This window comes from Bubalus kerabau, chromosome 4 (genome assembly GCF_029407905.1).
Source record: "Bubalus kerabau isolate K-KA32 ecotype Philippines breed swamp buffalo chromosome 4, PCC_UOA_SB_1v2, whole genome shotgun sequence".
NCBI classification, from domain to species: domain Eukaryota; kingdom Metazoa; phylum Chordata; class Mammalia; order Artiodactyla; family Bovidae; genus Bubalus; species Bubalus kerabau.
In genome coordinates this window covers 22,475,696-22,481,695 of record NC_073627.1, presented here as the reverse complement: position 1 = coordinate 22,481,695, position 6,000 = coordinate 22,475,696, and positions in this window count along the sequence as shown.

Below are 6,000 nucleotides of genomic sequence, written 5' to 3'. Positions count from 1 at the left end.
GAGGTAACCATGGAAACAGAGGTTGGAAAGATGCACCCTGAAGGAGAAAGGGGCCACGAGCCAAGGAACACAGACGGCCTCTAAGCTAGAAAAGACAAGGAAACAGATTCTCCCCTAAAACCTCCAGAATGAACACAGTTCTGATAACACCTTGATTTTGGCCCCTAGGACCCATTTAAGACTTCCCACCTTTAGAACTATAAGATACTGAGTTTGTATTAAGATACTAAGTTTGAGGTAACTTTTTCAATAGAAAACCAAAATACCACTTCTTCTTTCAAGCCTCTGGGACCCCTGGCATCCTCCCCACTCTAACTCCTTCCCTCCTCTGAGCCTGTCTGGTGCTTTATCTGACCCTCCCCTGGGCTGTCTTCTCCCCATCTGATGAGCAGTTGTTGTTGTTCAGTCACTCAGACACATCCAACTCTTTATGACCCCGTGGACTGCTCCATGCCAGGCTTCCCTGTCCACCATCTCCAAGAGTTTGCTCAAACTCATGTCCATCAAGTCGGTGATGCCATCCAACCATCTCATCCTCTGTCATCCCCTTCTCCTCCTGCCTTCAGTCTTCCCCAGCATCAGGGTCTTTTCCAGTGAGTCAGCTCTTCACATCAGTTGGACAAAGTATTGGAGCTTCGGCTTCAGCATCAGTCCTTCTAATGATTTTTCAGGGTTGATTTCCTTTTGGACTGACTGGTTTGATCTCCTTGCAGTCCGAGGGACTCTCAAGAGTCTTCTCTAGCACCACAACTCAAAGGCATAAATTCTTTGGTGCTCAGCCTTTTTTATTGTCCAGCTCTCATATCTGTACATGACTACTGGAAAAACCATATCTTTGACTAGATGGACCTTTGTAGGCAAAGTAATGTCTCTGCTTTTTAATATGCTGTCTAGGTTGGTCATAGCTTTTCTTTCAAGGAGCAAGCGTCTTTTAGTTTCATGGCTGCAGGCACTGTCCACAGTGATTTTGGAGCCCAAAAAAATAAAGTCTGTCACTGTTTCCAGTGTTTCCCCATCTATTTTCCATGAAGTGATGGGACCAGATGCCATGATCTTTGTTTTTTGAATGCTGAGTTTTAATTCTCCTTTTCAATTCTCCTCTTTCACCTTCATCAAGAGGCTCTTCAATTCTTCTTCACTTTCTGCCATAATGGTGGTGTCATCTGCATATCTGAGGTTATTGATATTTCTCCTGGCAATCTTTATTCCAGCTTGTCCATCATCCAGTCTGTCATTTCACATAATGTATTCTGCATATAAGTTAAATAAGCAGGGTGACAATACACAGCCTTGACATACTCCTTTCCCAATTTGGAACCAGTCCATTATTCCAAGAAGCAATAAAAAACTGTTGCTTCTTGGCCTGCATACAGGTTTCCCAGGAGGCAGGTCAAGTGGTCTGGTATTCCCATCTCTTTGAGAATTTTCCACAGTTTGTTGTGATCTACACAGTCAGGGGCTTTAGCAGAGTCAATGAAGCAGAAGTAGATGTTTTTCTGAAATTTGCTAGCTTTTTCTATGATCCAACGGATGTTGCAATTTGATCTCTGGTTCCTGTGCCTTTTCAAAATCCAGCTTGTACATACTGTTGAAGCCTAGCTTGAAGGATTTTGAGCATTACTTGCTAGCATGTGAAATGAGTGCAATTGTGTGGTAGTTTGAACATTCTTTGGCATTGCCTTTCTTTGGGATTGGAATGAAAACTGACCTTTTCCAGACCTGTGGCCTCTGCTGAGTTTTCCAAATTTGCTGGCATATTGAGTGCAGCACTTCCATAGCATCATCTTTTAGGATTTGAAAGAGCTCAGCTGGAATTCCATCACTTCCACTAGCTTAGTTTGTAGTGATGTTTCCTAAGGCCCACTTGACTTCACACTCCAGGACATCTGGCTCTAGGTGAGTGATCACACCATTGTGGTTTTCTGAGTCATTAAGATCTTTTTGTATAGTTCTTCTGTTGAGAGGTAGTTGGGCTCTTATCCCCTTTACTAGATGGTGAGCTCCTTGAAGGCAGGGCCTGGCTATTAATATTTGTGTCCCCATCAGCCTGATGATTCTGCATCCTTCCAGATCTATTCTCCACGCTGTTTGGCCCTGCTTGTGCTCCAAAGTCTGATGTCTGGCTGCCAGGTTGAATCAGCCAATGGGAGACATTTGCAGGAGGTGGACAGGAGGGAAGAGAGTGGCCAGGCATGTACTCCCCCACCGGGCAGCTGTGGTCACTGTCTCTGCAGAGCAGCCCCCACCAGCTCCCATCACATTGCCCCCTCCTCCACTTGTCCCTCCAGCTCCCATGCTGCCCTCTGGTTGCTACTCCATCCCTGTTCCTGTCCAGACCTCTGAAAATAGTTCTTTCTGGAAAATCCATTCAGCTGACCTCAAGAGCCATAGTATCCTCTGGGCACTCTGACCTGTGCAGGTGTGGCTGAAGCCCAAGAGGAAAGTCAGCTGCAAGGGGCCTGGTGCTCCTGTGGATGCTGACTCTGTCTGTCTGTCTGTCTTAGATGGTGACCCCACCTGGGAGGAGAGGCCCACAGAGCATCCTGCTCCACCGTTAGCCATACAGACAGGAAGAAAAGCTTTAGCAAGGGGGGCTAGCAGAAGGGGGTGGGCAGCAGGGGAAGGAAAGCAGACTGACCCTCACCCCCGTCGGGTTTCCAGACCCCACTCCCTGCCATTCTCCCACACTTCGAGAGGTTCCAGGCCACATTTCTCCTTGGGCTCCACCCGTGTTCCTGAGGAGCTGGTGGGGTGGGGCTGGCACGGTGCCATGGCCCAGCCTCCTCCCACAGGGTGGCCTTGTGCCTGGTGCTGCCAGGCCTAGCTGGCCCCAGCACTCCTGCCTCTTCACTCCCCAGCGTCTGAGCTGCTAAGTGACTCACCCTGCATCCTTCACACCCTGCCCTACCCCTGACCCCTCCAGCCCTGGCCTTTCTCAGCTCCATCTCTGCACTGGCTCCAGCAGCCAGAGTGACAATGGACCACACTCTGCACCCCAGCATCCAGGGAAGGTTGTTCCTGCTTCGAAACACAGTAGGGCTCTGATGTCCCAGCTTTGACCCAGCAGCACCCACATCTCCAGCATTCCAGGGAGATCATTACACCCATTTCACAGATGATACTGAGGCACAGAGAGGGAGGAGACTTGCTGAGGGCCACAGAGGCAGGTGGCAGTGGAGCCGACTCCAAAACCCCATGCCTGGTGCCACAGCATCCTTCCTATTTACCATGAGCCAAACTCAGGGGAAGTCACAAGTATGCAGGAAAGGGCACTGGATATAACATCCAAAGCACTGCATGGAGTCCCAGCACTGTCTTTCCGCAGCCGGCTGGTTCTGGGCAATCCCTCAGCCCCTCTGTTTCCCAGTCTGTGTACCAGAGACAATAATCCTACCTACTGCGACCCCCTTCCTCACCGACCCCAGGCTATGCAGAAGTTCAAAGAGAAGAGGGGATTGCAAGGCGGAGCAGAGGCTGGCATCTGAGCAGCAAAAGGAGGAGGTGTCCACCCTGGAGCCAGCCACTGGCTTCCTACAGAATAGGCTGCCTGCCACCAGGCTGACTTAACAAACTCCTGGGGCCGGCAGCTCTCTTTGTCCTCGGAGGCTGAGCTGGCTCCGCCTGCGCTGACGCCCAGGACCAGGCCAACTCGGTGTCACAGCGCCCCCTGGAGGCCACATGGGGACTCGCCGCTCTGTCACCAGATAGGGCCCTCCCCTTTCTGCCTCCCTGCGCTAAGTTTGGAGAGGGAAGGAAAGGTCTGTCTGAGCAAGGGCAGGCCCGACTCTCCAGGCTACTACCTGGCCTCCCTATGGAGAGCAAACGGGCACTGAGCTGAGAATAGTACAGAAAGAAGAGCCGCAGAAGGGCTGGAAATCCAAAGACCACGGTTTTAGTTGTGTGACCCTGGACGTGTGTCTATGCCTCTCTGGACAACAAAGGAGTCGGGGAGGCCATCTAAGAAAAGGTACCTCTCCTCCCAGTTCTGAAACTGTAATTTGTCTGACACTATGGCACCCCACTCCAATACTCTTGCCTGGAAAGTCCCATGGACGGAGGAGCCTGGTGCGCTGCAGTCCATGGGGTCGCTAAGAGTCGGACACGACTGAGCGACTTCACTTTCACTTTTCACTTTCACGCATTGGAGAAGGAAATGGCAACCCACTCCAGTGTTCTTGCCTGGAGAGTCCCAGGGACGGGGGAGCCTGGTGGGCTGTCGTCTATGGGGTCGCACAGAGTTGGACACAACTGACATGACTTAGCAGCAGCCGTTTCTTTGGCTTCCCTGGTGGCTCAGACGGTAGAGTCTTCCTGCGATGCCGTAGACTCGGGTTCGATCCCTGGGTCGGGAAGCTCCCTTGGAGAAGAAAATGGCAACCCACTCCAGTATTCTTGCCTGGAAAATCCCATGGATGGAAGAGCCTGGAAGGCTACAGTCCATGGGGTCGCCAAGAGTCGGAGACGACCGAAAGACTTCGATTTCCTTTCCTTTCGGTTTCCTCAAGAGCAAAATGGCCACAAGGGGCCGCTACAGCCTCGGCTGTAAAGGAAGTTGACGCTGATGGACACTGCCTGAACTTTCGCAAGTGAACTACACGCCCCCACCACGCCCCGGTGGGCGGTCAGCCCAGCCATTCTCCTCCCAGTACCATCCCTGATGGAATCACGTGTGTGTACTCAGTCGTGTCTGACTCTTTGCGGCCCCATGGACTGCAGCCGGTCACACTCCTCTATCCATGAAATTTTCCAGGCAAGAATACTGGAGAAGATTTCCTACTGCAGGGAATCTACTCAACCCAGGGATCGAACCCTCGGTCTCTTGCGTCTGCTACGTCTCCTGCATTGCAGGCGGATTCTTTTACAGCCGAGCCACCTAGAAAACCCAGCTGAAATTACAATGTAACCCAAATATTTACAGCCTTACCAGAATACGACCGTCCCCTCGATTCCTATTTCTATTGGCTGTGGAGCTTAGTAGGACTCTTAGGAGATGAAACTACAGAAAGCTGGGCAAACTAGAAGCGTATATTCAGTGGGATTGGATTCCTTGCAAAAGGCTGAGACAAATTCCCAAAAGGAAATCCTATCAGCGATGGAATCCCATGTATGTGGGCTCAAATCCAGGAGGGTAGAGAGTCCCCAAGTAGCTGTTGGTCCTTAGGCAAGCCACTAAACCTCTCTGAACTTTGATCTCCTCCCAGAACCACCTGATAGGAGGAAACACCGTAGGTGTGGGGGAGTCAGTATTTGAAGGGGGCACCGCCAAGCTCCCCTCACCCCCAGCAGTTGCCCTGCACAAATAGAAAATGTGGACATAGGCAAGGGGTTCAGAGCAGTCACTGAGATCACTCTAGAAATCTAACATTAGAACATTCCTCAGCCTGAACCTCCTACATTGTTGGTGGGAATGTAAATTGATGCAGCCACTATGGAGATCATAGTATGGAAATCACTCAAAAATCTTAAAGTAGAGTTGCCATAGGAGCCAGTAATCCTACTCCTGGGCGTATATCTGGACAAAATTGTAAACGAAAGGACACACGCACCCCAGTTTTCTCTTCAGCACTATTTACAATAGCAAGACATGGGAACAGCCTGAATGCCCACTGACAGAGGCATGGATAAAGAAGATGTGGTGCATGTATACACTGGAATACTACTCAGCCATAGAAATGAATGAAATGCCATTTGCAGCAACATGAATGGACCTAGACATTATTATACCAAGTGAAGTCGGACAAAGACAAGTATCATATGATATCACATATATGGAATCTAAAATATGGCACAAACGAGCTATGAAATAGAAACAAACTCACAGACACAGAGAACAGACTTGTGCTTACCAAGGAGGAAGGGGCAGGGGAGGGCTGAAATGGGAGTTTTGGATTCAGTTCAGTTCAGTCGCTCAGTCGAGTCCGACTCTTTGCGACCCCATGAATCGCAGCACACCAGGCCTCCCTGTCCATCATCAACTCCTGGAGTTCACTCAGACTCACG